This window comes from Oncorhynchus mykiss, chromosome 8 (genome assembly GCF_057628025.1).
Source record: "Oncorhynchus mykiss isolate SJ-2025 chromosome 8, ASM5762802v1, whole genome shotgun sequence".
NCBI classification, from domain to species: domain Eukaryota; kingdom Metazoa; phylum Chordata; class Actinopteri; order Salmoniformes; family Salmonidae; genus Oncorhynchus; species Oncorhynchus mykiss.
The window spans coordinates 53845691-53857895 of NC_143029.1; the positions used below are offsets into that span (position 1 = coordinate 53845691).

General features: G+C 40.6%; 13 non-coding genes across 13 annotated transcripts; all 13 read right to left on the reverse strand.

Moving 5' to 3' along the window:
• Positions 1-119: 119 nt before the first annotated feature.
• Positions 120-192, reverse strand: trnav-aac (transfer RNA valine (anticodon AAC)). Its single transcript has one exon. It is a non-coding gene; the product is annotated as a tRNA-Val (tRNA).
• Positions 193-1601: 1409 nt separating this feature from the next.
• Positions 1602-1674, reverse strand: trnav-aac (transfer RNA valine (anticodon AAC)). Its single transcript has one exon. It is a non-coding gene; the product is annotated as a tRNA-Val (tRNA).
• Positions 1675-3109: 1435 nt separating this feature from the next.
• trnav-aac (transfer RNA valine (anticodon AAC)) lies at positions 3110-3182 on the reverse strand. Its single transcript has one exon. It is a non-coding gene; the product is annotated as a tRNA-Val (tRNA).
• An 898-nt stretch (positions 3183-4080) lies between these two features.
• Positions 4081-4153, reverse strand: trnav-cac (transfer RNA valine (anticodon CAC)). Its single transcript has one exon. It is a non-coding gene; the product is annotated as a tRNA-Val (tRNA).
• Positions 4154-5462: 1309 nt separating this feature from the next.
• On the reverse strand, positions 5463-5535 carry trnav-cac (transfer RNA valine (anticodon CAC)). Its single transcript has one exon. It is a non-coding gene; the product is annotated as a tRNA-Val (tRNA).
• A 129-nt stretch (positions 5536-5664) lies between these two features.
• Positions 5665-5737, reverse strand: trnav-aac (transfer RNA valine (anticodon AAC)). Its single transcript has one exon. It is a non-coding gene; the product is annotated as a tRNA-Val (tRNA).
• Positions 5738-6635: 898 nt separating this feature from the next.
• On the reverse strand, positions 6636-6708 carry trnav-cac (transfer RNA valine (anticodon CAC)). Its single transcript has one exon. It is a non-coding gene; the product is annotated as a tRNA-Val (tRNA).
• A 1435-nt stretch (positions 6709-8143) lies between these two features.
• trnav-cac (transfer RNA valine (anticodon CAC)) lies at positions 8144-8216 on the reverse strand. Its single transcript has one exon. It is a non-coding gene; the product is annotated as a tRNA-Val (tRNA).
• A 129-nt stretch (positions 8217-8345) lies between these two features.
• Positions 8346-8418, reverse strand: trnav-aac (transfer RNA valine (anticodon AAC)). Its single transcript has one exon. It is a non-coding gene; the product is annotated as a tRNA-Val (tRNA).
• Positions 8419-9316: 898 nt separating this feature from the next.
• trnav-cac (transfer RNA valine (anticodon CAC)) lies at positions 9317-9389 on the reverse strand. The gene has a single exon. It is a non-coding gene; the product is annotated as a tRNA-Val (tRNA).
• A 129-nt stretch (positions 9390-9518) lies between these two features.
• Positions 9519-9591, reverse strand: trnav-aac (transfer RNA valine (anticodon AAC)). The gene has a single exon. It is a non-coding gene; the product is annotated as a tRNA-Val (tRNA).
• Positions 9592-10489: 898 nt separating this feature from the next.
• trnav-cac (transfer RNA valine (anticodon CAC)) lies at positions 10490-10562 on the reverse strand. Its single transcript has one exon. It is a non-coding gene; the product is annotated as a tRNA-Val (tRNA).
• A 1435-nt stretch (positions 10563-11997) lies between these two features.
• On the reverse strand, positions 11998-12070 carry trnav-cac (transfer RNA valine (anticodon CAC)). The gene has a single exon. It is a non-coding gene; the product is annotated as a tRNA-Val (tRNA).
• Between the last annotated feature and the right edge of the window lie 135 nt (positions 12071-12205).

The window sequence follows — 12205 nt, forward strand, 5'->3', positions numbered from 1 at the left end:
GAAAACTAAGGGTGTGACTGACTTTCGCGTGTGAGGCGAACGTGATAATCAATACACTACTGAAACTAAAGCCTGAATAGCAAATACGCGAAGGTGCGAAGGACCAATTTGTTAAAATGTGTTTCCGCCCGGTCTCGAACCGGGGACCTTTCGCGTGTTAGGCGAACGTGATAACCACTACACTACGGAAACCCATTGAGTGGAGTACTAAGGGTGTGGCTGACTTTGGCTGGGTGGGACATTTATCGCTCTCAGAACCTAATGAAATCAGAAATTACTTAGTCAATTAATTAAACAATAAGGCTTGAGAAGCCGGGAATCATTGTGTGCAGCGGCTCTTGGAAGAGGCTTGGTGGTTCAAAACTTCTTCCATTTAAGAGTGATGGAAGCCACTGTGTTCTTGGGTGCCTTCAATGCTGCAGAAAAGACTAATCATTTGAATTTACCACAGGTGGACTCCAATCAAGTTGAAGAAACATCTCAAGGATGATCAATGGAAACAGGATGGACCTGAGCTCAATTTCCAGCCTCATAGCAAAGGGTCTGAAAACGTACGTAAATAAGGTATTTTTAAAATATTTAATGGGTATTATGGCTCTTTCTGTGGTACTAAATTTGGAATATTATGTGTGGTAGACATGAGAAGCCTGGAATTATCGTGTGCCGCCGGAACTTGGAAGAGGCTTGGTGGTTCCAAACTTCTTCTATTTAAGAGTGATGGAAGCCACTCTGTTCTTGGGTACCTTCAATGCTGCAGAAATGACCAATCATTTGAATTTACCACAGGTGGACTCCAATCAAGTTGAAGAAACATCTCAAGGATGATCAATGGAAACAGGATGGACCTGAGCTCATTTTCCAACCTCATAGCAAAGGGTCTGAAAATGTATGTAAATAAGGTATTTTTAAAATATTTTTTCATTAATAAAAACTATATGTTATCGCTTTGTCATTATGTGGGATTGTGTGTAGATAGATTTTATTTTATTTAATCAATTTTAGTATAAGGCTGTAACGTAACAAAATGTGGAAAAAAGTAAGGGGTCTGAAAACTTTCCGAATGCACTGTACCTTTGCAGACTAGCTTCTTTTCCTTTGCTAGCCAGCCAACTAAATCTATCACACAATCACATCAAGCAGCTGAAATGACAGAAAACAATCTACATTTTTGTTTGTTTTACCTTGGATTATATTGCCATTTCTTTGGATATATCCATTACAATGACCCTGATAAATGAATTTGCCTGGCTCAGAGAAGCTGTCAGTCTGGTCACATTCATACAGATCGCATGGTGGAGGTCCCCAAAAAAACGGCAACATTGATCCACAGGTCGGAGAGGTAGACAGCAAGGTTTAGACAAACCTCAACTGTTTCAAACCAAATGCTAGCCTCTGGGCATTGGGAAATATTGAATATTACAAAATGTTTCCGCCCGGTTTCGAACCTGGGATAACCACTACACTACGGAAACCGAATGATTGGAAAACTAAGGGTGTGACTGACTTTCGCGTGTGAGGCGAACGTGATAATCAATACACTACTGAAACTAAAGCCTGAATAGCAAATACGCGAAGGTGCGAAGGACCAATTTGTTAAAATGTGTTTCCGCCCGGTCTCGAACCGGGGACCTTTCGCGTGTTAGGCGAACGTGATAACCACTACACTACGGAAACCCATTGAGTGGAGTACTAAGGGTGTGGCTGACTTTGGCTGGGTGGGACATTTATCGCTCTCAGAACCTAATGAAATCAGAAATTACTTAGTCAATTAATTAAACAATAAGGCTTGAGAAGCCGGGAATCATTGTGTGCAGCGGCTCTTGGAAGAGGCTTGGTGGTTCAAAACTTCTTCCATTTAAGAGTGATGGAAGCCACTGTGTTCTTGGGTACCTTCAATGCTGCAGAAATGACCAATCATTTGAATTTACCACAGGTGGACTCCAATCAAGTTGAAGAAACATCTCAAGGATGATCAATGGAAACAGGATGGACCTGAGCTCAATTTCCAGCCACATAGCAAAGGGTCTGAAAACGTACGTAAATAAGGTATTTTTAAAATATTTAATGGGTATTATGGCTCTTTCTGTGGTACTCAATTTGGGATATTATGTGAGGTAGACATGAGAAGCCGGGAATTATCGTGTGCAGCCGGAACTTGGAAGAGGCTTGGTGGTTCCAAACTTCTTCTATTTAAGAGTGATGGAAGCCACTGTGTTCTTGGGTACCTTCAATGCTGCAGAAATGACCAATCATTTGAATTTACCACAGGTGGACTCCAATCAAGTTGAAGAAACATCTCAAGGATGATCAATGGAAACAGGATGGACCTGAGCTCAATTTCCAGCCTCATAGCAAAGGGTCTGAAAATGTATGTAAATAAGGTATTTTTAAAATATTTTTTTCATTAATAAAAACTATATGTTATCGCTTTGTCATTATGTGGTATTGTGTGTAGATAGATTTTATTTTATTTCATCCATTTTAGTATAAGGCTGTAACGTAACAAAATGTGGAAAAAAGTAAGGGGTCTGAAAACTTTCCGAATGCACTGTACCTATGCAGGCTAGCTTCTTTTCCTTTGCTAGCCAGCCAACTAAATCTATCACACAATCACATCAAGCAGCTGAAATGACAGAAAACGATCTACATTTTTGTTTGTTTTACCTTGGATTATATTGCCATTTCTTTGGATATATCCATTACAATGACCCTGATAAATGAATTTGCCTGGCTCAGAGAAGCTGTCAGTCTGGTCACATTCATACAGATCGCATGGTGGAGGTCCCCAAAAAAACGACAACATTGATCCACAGGTCGGAGAGGTAGACAGCAAGGTTTAGACAAACCTCAACTGTTTCAAACCAAATGCTAGCCTCTGGGGATTGGGAAATATTGAATATTACAAAATGTTTCCGCCCGGTTTCGAACCTGGGACCTTTCGCGTGTGAGGCGAACGTGATAACCACTACACTACGGAAACCGAATGATTGGAAAACTAAGGGTGTGACTGACTTTCGCGTGTGAGGCGAACGTGATAACCAATACACTACTGAAACTAAAGTCTGAATAGCAAATACTGAGAAGTGCGAATGACCAATTTGTTAAAATGTGTTTCCGCCCGGTCTCGAACCGGGGACCTTTCGCGTGTTAGGCGAACGTGATAACCACTACACTACGGAAACCCATTGAGTGGAGTACTAAGGGTGTGGCTGACTTTGGCTGGGTGGGACATTTATCGCTCTCAGAACCTAATGAAATCAGAAATTACTTAGTCAATTAATTAAACAATAAGGCTTGAGAAGCCGGGAATTATTGTGTGCAGCGGCTCTTGGAAGAGGCTTGGTGGTTCAAAACTTATTCCATTTAAGAGTGATGGAAGCCACTGTGTTCTTGGGTACCTTCAATGCTGCAGAAATGACCAATCATTTGAATTTACCACAGGTGGACTCCAATCAAGTTGAAGAAACATCTCAAGGATGATCAATGGAAACAGGATGGACCTGAGCTCAATTTCCAGCCTCATAGCAAAGGGTCTGAAAATGTATGTAAATAAGGTATTTTTAAAATATTTTTTTCATTAATAAAAACGATATGTTATCGCTTTGTCATTATGTGGTATTGTGTGTAGATAGATTTTATTTTATTTCATCCATTTTAGTATAAGGCTGTAACGTAACAAAATGTGGAAAAATGTAAGGGGTCTGAAAACTTTCCGAATGCACTGTACCTATGCTGGCTAGCTTCTTTTCCTTTGCTAGCCAGCCAACTAAATCTATCACACAATCACATCAAGCAGCTGAAATGACAGAAAACGATCTACATTTTTGTTTGTTTTACCTTGGATTATATTGCCATTTCTTTGGATATATCCATTACAATGACCCTGATAAATTAATTTGCCTGGCTCAGAGAAGCTGTCAGTCTGGTCACATTCATACAGATCTCATGGTGGAGGTCCCCAAAAAAACGGCAACATTGATCCACAGGTCGGAGAGGTAGACAGCAAGGTTTAGACAAACCTCAACTGTTTCAAACCAAATGCTAGCCTCTGGGCATTGGGAAATATTGAATATTACAAAATGTTTCCGCCCGGTTTCGAACCGGGGACCTTTCGCGTGTGAGGCGAACGTGATAACCACTACACTACGGAAACCGAATGATTGGAAAACTAAGGGTGTCACTGACTTTCGCGTGTGAGGCGAACGTGATAACCAATACACTACGGAAACCCATTGAGTGGAGTACTAAGGGTGTGGCTGACTTTGGCTGGGTGGGACATTTATCGCTCTCAGAACCTAATGAAATCAGAAATTACTTAGTCAATTAATTAAACAATAAGGCTTGAGAAGCCGGGAATTATTGTGTGCAGCGGCTCTTGGAAGAGGCTTGGTGGTTCAAAACTTATTCCATTTAAGAGTGATGGAAGCCACTGTGTTCTTGGGTACCTTCAATGCTGCAGAAATGACCAATCATTTGAATTTACCACAGGTGGACTCCAATCAAGTTGAAGAAACATCTCAAGGATGATCAATGGAAACAGGATGGACCTGAGCTCAATTTCCAGCCTCATAGCAAAGGGTCTGAAAACGTACGTAAATAAGGTATTTTTAAAATATTTAATGGGTATTATGGCTCTTTCTGTGGAACTCAATTTGGGATATTATGTGAGGTAGACATGAGAAGCCGGGAATTATCGTGTGCAGCCGGAACTTGGAAGAGGCTTGGTGGTTCCAAACTTCTTCTATTTCAGAGTGATGGAAGCCACTGTGTTCTTGGGTACCTTCAATGCTGCAGAAATGACCAATCATTTGAATTTACCACAGGTGGACTCCAATCAAGTTGAAGAAACATCTCAAGGATGATCAATGGAAACAGGATGGACCTGAGCTCAATTTCCAGCCTCATAGCAAAGGGTCTGAAAATGTATGTAAATAAGGTATTTTTAAAATATTTTTTTCATTAATAAAAACTATATGCTATCGCTTTGTCATTATGTGGTATTGTGTGTGGATAGATTTTATTTTATTTCATCCATTTTAGTATAAGGCTGTAACGTAACAAAATGTGGAAAAAAGTAAGGGGTCTGAAAACTTTCTGAATGCACTGTACCTATGCAGGCTAGCTTCTTTTCCTTTGCTAGCCAGCCAACTAAATCTATCACACAATCACATCAAGCAGCTGAAATGACAGAAAACGATCTACATTTTTGTTTGTTTTACCTTGGATTATATTGCCATTTCTTTGGATATATCCATTACAATGACCCTGATAAATGAATTTGCCTGGCTCAGAGAAGCTGTCAGTCTGGTCACATTCATACAGATCACATGGTGGAGGTCCCCAAAAAAACGGCAACATTGATCCACAGGTCGGAGAGGTAGACAGCAAGGTTTAGACAAACCTCAACAGTTTCAAACCAAATGCTAGCCTTTTGGCATTGGGAAATATTGAATATTACAAAATGTTTCCGCCCGGATTCGAACCGGGGACCTTTCGCGTGTGAGGCAAACGTGATAACCACTACACTACGGAAACCGAACTTTTGGAAAACTAAGGGTGTGACTGACTTTCGCGTGTGAGGCGAACGTGATAACCAATACACTACTGAAACTAAAGTCTGAGTAGCAAATACTGAGAAGTGCGAAGGACCAATTTGTTAAAATGTGTTTCCGCCCGGTCTCGAACCGGGGATCTTTCGCGTGTTAGGCGAACGTGATAACCACTACACTACGGAAACCCAATGAGTGGAGTACTAAGGGTGTGGCTGACTTTGGCTGGGTGGGACATTTATCGCTCTCAGAATCTAATGAAATCAGAAATTACTTAGTCAATTAATTAAACAATAAGGCTTGAGAAGCCGGGAATTATTGTGTGCAGCGGCTCTTGGAAGAGGCTTGGTGGTTCAAAACTTCTTCCATTTAAGAGTGATGGAAGCCACTGTGTTCTTGGGTACCTTCAATGCTGCAGAAATGACCAATCATTTGAATTTACCACAGGTGGACTCCAATCAAGTTGAAGAAACATCTCAAGGATGATCAATGGAAACAGGATGGACCTGAGCTCAATTTCCAGCCTCATAGCAAAGGGTCTGAAAATGTATGTAAATAAGGTATTTTTAAAATATTTTTTTCATTAATAAAAACGATATGTTATCGCTTTGTCATTATGTGGTATTGTGTGTAGATAGATTTTATTTTATTTCATCCATTTTAGTATAAGGCTGTAACGTAACAAAATGTGGAAAAAAGTAAGGGGTCTGAAAACTTTCCGAATGCACTGTACCTATGCTGGCTAGCTTCTTTTCCTTTGCTAGCCAGCCAACTAAATCTATCACACAATCACATCAAGCAGCTGAAATGACAGAAAACGATCTACATTTTTATTTGTTTTACCTTGGATTATATTGCCATTTCTTTGGATATATCCATTACAATGACCCTGATAAATGAATTTGCCTGGCTCAGAGAAGCTGTCAGTCTGGTCACATTCATACAGATCTCATGGTGGAGGTCCCCAAAAAAACGGCAACATTGATCCACAGGTCGGAGAGGTAGACAGCAAGGTTTAGACAAACCTCAACTGTTTCAAACCAAATGCTAGCCTCTGGGCATTGGGAAATATTGAATATTACAAAATGTTTCCGCCCGGTTTCGAACCGGGGACCTTTCGCGTGTGAGGCGAACGTGATAACCACTACACTACGGAAACCTAATGATTGGAAAACTAAGGGTGTCACTGACTTTCGCGTGTGAGGCGAACGTGATAACCAATACACTACTGAAACTAAAGTCTGAATAGCAAATACTGAGAAGTGCGAAGGACCAATTTGTTAAAATGTGTTTCCGCCCGGTCTCGAACCAGGGACCTTTCGCGTGTTAGGCGAACGTGATAACCACTTCACTACGGAAACCCAATGAGTGGAGTACTTAGGGTGTGGCTGACTTTGGCTGGGTGGGACATTTATCGCTCTCAGAACCTAATGAAATCAGAAATTACTTAGTCAATTAATTAAACAATAAGGCTTGAGAAGCCGGGAATTATTGTGTGCAGCGGCTCTTGGAAGAGGCTTGGTGGTTCAAAACTTCTTCCATTTAAGAGTGATGGAAGCCACTGTGTTCTTGGGTACCTTCAATGCTGCAGAAATGACCAATCATTTGAATTTACCACAGGTGGACTCCAATCAAGTTGAAGAAACATCTCAAGGATGATCAATGGAAACAGGATGGACCTGAGCTCAATTTCCAGCCTCATAGCAAAGGGTCTGAAAACTTACGTAAATAAGGTATTTTTAAAATATTTAATGGGTATTATGGCTCTTTCTGTGGAACTCAATTTGGGATATTATGTGAGGTAGACATGAGAAGCCGGGAATTATCGTGTGCAGCCGGAACTTGGAAGAGGCTTGGTGGTTCCAAACTTCTTCCATTTAAGAGTGATGGAAGCCACTGTGTTCTTGGGTACCTTCAATGCTGCAGAAATGACCAATCATTTGAATTTACCACAGGTGGACTCCAATCAAGTTGAAGAAACATCTCAAGGATGATCAATGGAAACAGGATGGACCTGAGCTCAATTTCCAGCCTCATAGCAAAGGGTCTGAAAATGTATGTAAATAAGGTATTTTTAAAATATTTTTTTCATTAATAAAAACTATATGTTATCGCTTTGTCATTATGTGGTATTGTGTGTAGATAGATTTTATTTTATTTCATCCATTTTAGTATAAGGCTGTAACGTAACAAAATGTGGAAAAAAGTAAGGGGTCTGAAAACTTTCCGAATGCACTGTACCTATGCAGGCTAGCTTCTTTTCCTTTGCTAGCCAGCCAACTAAATCTATCACACAATCACATCAAGCAACTGAAATGACAGAAAACAATCTACATTTTTGTTTGTTTTACCTTGGATTATATTGCCATTTCTTTGGATATATCCATTACAATGACCCTGATAAATGAATTTGCCTGGCTCAGAGAAGCTGTCAGTCTGGTCACATTCATACAGATCTCATGGTGGAGGTCCCCAAAAAAACGGCAACATTGATCCACAGGTCGGAGAGGTAGACAGCAAGGTTTAGACAAACCTCAACTGTTTCAAACCAAATGCTAGCCTCTGGGCATTGGGAAATATTGAATATTACAAAACGTTTCCGCCCGGTTTCGAACCGGGGACCTTTCGCGTGTGAGGCGAACGTGATAACCACTACACTACGGAAACCGAATGATTGGAAAACTAAGGGTGTCACTGACTTTCGCGTGTGAGGCGAACGTGATAACCAATACACTACTGAAACTAAAGTCTGAATAGCAAATACTGAGAAGTGCGAAGGACCAATTTGTTAAAATGTGTTTCCGCCCGGTCTCGAACCGGGGACCTTTCGCGTGTTAGGCGAACGTGATAACCACTACACTACGGAAACCCATTGAGTGGAGTACTAAGGGTGTGGCTGACTTTGGCTGGGTGGGACATTTATCGCTCTCAGAACCTAATGAAATCAGAAATTACTTAGTCAATTAATTAAACAATAAGGCTTGAGAAGCCGGGAATTATTGTGTGCAGCGGCTCTTGGAAGAGGCTTGGTGGTTCAAAACTTATTCCATTTAAGAGTGATGGAAGCCACTGTGTTCTTGGGTACCTTCAATGCTGCAGAAATGACCAATCATTTGAATTTACCACAGGTGGACTCCAATCAAGTTGAAGAAACATCTCAAGGATGATCAATGGAAACAGGATGGACCTGAGCTCAATTTCCAGCCTCATAGCAAAGAGTCTGAAAATGTATGTAAATAAGGTATTTTTAAAATATTTTTTTCATTAATAAAAACTATATGCTATCGCTTTGTCATTATGTGGTATTGTGTGTGGATAGATTTAATTTTATTTCATCCATTTTAGTATAAGGCTGTAACGTAACAAAATGTGGAAAAAAGTAAGGGGTCTGAAAACTTTCTGAATGCACTGTACCTATGCAGGCTAGCTTCTTTTCCTTTGCTAGCCAGCCAACTAAATCTATCACACAATCACATCAAGCAGCTGAAATGACAGAAAACGATCTACATTTTTGTTTGTTTTACCTTGGATTATATTGCCATTTCTTTGGATATATCCATTACAATGACCCTGATAAATGAATTTGCCTGGCTCAGAGAAGCTGTCAGTCTGGTCACATTCATACAGATCGCATGGTGGAGGTCCCCAAAAAAACGGCAACATTGATCCACAGGTCGGAGAGGTAGACAGCAAGGTTTAGACAAACCTCAACAGTTTCAAACCAAATGCTAGCCTTTTGGCATTGGGAAATATTGAATATTACAAAATGTTTCCGCCCGGATTTGAACCGGGGACCTTTCGCGTGTGAGGCAAACGTGATAACCACTACACTACGGAAACCGAACTTTTGGAAAACTAAGGGTGTGACTGACTTTCGCGTGTGAGGCGAACGTGATAACCAAAACACTACTGAAACTAAAGTCTGAATAGCAAATACTGAGAAGTGCGAAGGACCAATTTGTTAAAATGTGTTTCCGCCCGGTCTCGAACCAGGGATCTTTCGCGTGTTAGGCGAACGTGATAACCACTACACTACGGAAACCCAATGAGTTGAGTACTAAGGGTGTGGCTGACTTTGGCTGGGTGGGACATTTATCGCTCTCAGAATCTAATGAAATCAGAAATTACTTAGTCAATTAATTAAACAATAAGGCTTGAGAAGCCGGGAATTATTGTGTGCAGCGGCTCTTGGAAGAGGCTTGGTGGTTCAAAACTTCTTCCATTTAAGAGTGATGGAAGCCACTGTGTTCTTGGGTACCTTCAATGCTGCAGAAATGACCAATCATTTGAATTTACCACAGGTGGACTCCAATCAAGTTGAAGAAACATCTCAAGGATGATCAATGGAAACAGGATGGACCTGAGCTCAATTTCCAGCCTCATAGCAAAGGGTCTGAAAATGTATGTAAATAAGGTATTTTTAAAATATTTTTTTCATTAATAAAAACGATATGTTATCGCTTTGTCATTATGTGGTATTGTGTGTAGATAGATTTTATTTTATTTCATCCATTTTAGTATAAGGCTGTAACGTAACAAAATGTGGAAAAATGTAAGGGGTCTGAAAACTTTCCGAATGCACTGTACCTATGCTGGCTAGCTTCTTTTCCTTTGCTAGCCAGCCAACTAAATCTATCACACAATCACATCAAGCAGCTGAAATGACAGAAAACGATCTACATTTTTGTTTGTTTTACCTTGGATTATATTGCCATTTCTTTGGATATATCCATTACAATGACCCTGATAAATGAATTTGCCTGGCTCAGAGAAGCTGTCAGTCTGGTCACATTCATACAGATCTCATGGTGGAGGTCCCCAAAAAAACGGCAACATTGATCCACAGGTCGGAGAGGTAGACAGCAAGGTTTAGACAAACCTCAACTGTTTCAAACCAAATGCTAGCCTCTGGGCATTGGGAAATATTGAATATTACAAAATGTTTCCGCCCGGTTTCGAACCGGGGACCTTTCGCGTGTGAGGCGAACGTGATAACCACTACACTACGGAAACCGAATGATTGGAAAACTAAGGGTGTCACTGACTTTCGCGTGTGAGGCGAACGTGATAACCAATACACTACTGAAACTAAAGTCTGAATAGCAAATACTGAGAAGTGCGAAGGACCAATTTGTTAAAATGTGTTTCCGCCCGGTCTCAAACCGGGGACCTTTCGCGTGTTAGGCGAACGTGATAACCACTTCACTACGGAAACCCAATGAGTGGAGTACTTAGGGTGTGGCTGACTTTGGCTGGGTGGGACATTTATCGCTCTCAGAACCTAATGAAATCAGAAATTACTTAGTCAATTAATTAAACAATAAGGCTTGAGAAGCCGGGAATTATTGTGTGCAGCGGCTCTTGGAAGAGGCTTGGTGGTTCAAAACTTCTTCCATTTAAGAGTGATGGAAGCCACTGTGTTCTTGGGTACCTTCAATGCTGCAGAAATGACCAATCATTTGAATTTACCACAGGTGGACTCCAATCAAGTTGAAGAAACATCTCAAGGATGATCAATGGAAACAGGATGGACCTGAGCTCAATTTCCAGCCTCATAGCAAAGGGTCTGAAAACTTACGTAAATAAGGTATTTTTAAAATATTTAATGGGTATTATGGCTCTTTCTGTGGAACTCAATTTGGGATATTATGTGAGGTAGACATGAGAAGCCGGGAATTATCGTGTGCAGCCGGAACTTGGAAGAGGCTTGGTGGTTCCAAACTTCTTCCATTTAAGAGTGATGGAAGCCACTGTGTTCTTGGGTACCTTCAATGCTGCAGAAATGACCAATCATTTGAATTTACCACAGGTGGACTCCAATCAAGTTGAAGAAACATCTCAAGGATGATCAATGGAAACAGGATGGACCTGAGCTCAATTTCCAGCCTCATAGCAAAGGGTCTGAAAATGTATGTAAATAAGGTATTTTTAAAATATTTTTTTCATTAATAAAAACTATATGTTATCGCTTTGTCATTATGTGGTATTGTGTGTAGATAGATTTTATTTTATTTCATCCATTTTAGTATAAGGCTGTAACGTAACAAAATGTGGAAAAAAGTAAGGGGTCTGAAAACTTTCCGAATGCACTGTACCTATGCAGGCTAGCTTCTTTTCCTTTGCTAGCCAGCCAACTAAATCTATCACACAATCACATCAAGCAACTGAAATGACAGAAAACAATCTACATTTTTGTTTGTTTTACCTTGGATTATATTGCCATTTCTTTGGATATATCCATTACAATGACCCTGATAAATGAATTTGCCTGGCTCAGAGAAGCTGTCAGTCTGGTCACATTCATACAGATCTCATGGTGGAGGTCCCCAAAAAAACGGCAACATTGATCCACAGGTCGGAGAGGTAGACAGCAAGGTTTAGACAAACCTCAACTGTTTCAAACCAAATGCTAACCTCTGGGCATTGGGAAATATTGAATATTACAAAATGTTTCCGCCCGGTTTCGAACCGGGGACCTTTCGCGTGTGAGGCGAACGTGATAACCACTACACTACGGAAACCGAATGATTGGAAAACTAAGGGTGTCACTGACTTTCGCGTGTGAGGCGAACGTGATAACCAATACACTACTGAAACTAAAGTCTGAATAGCAAATACTGAGAAGTGCGAAGGACCAATTTGTTAAAATGTGATTC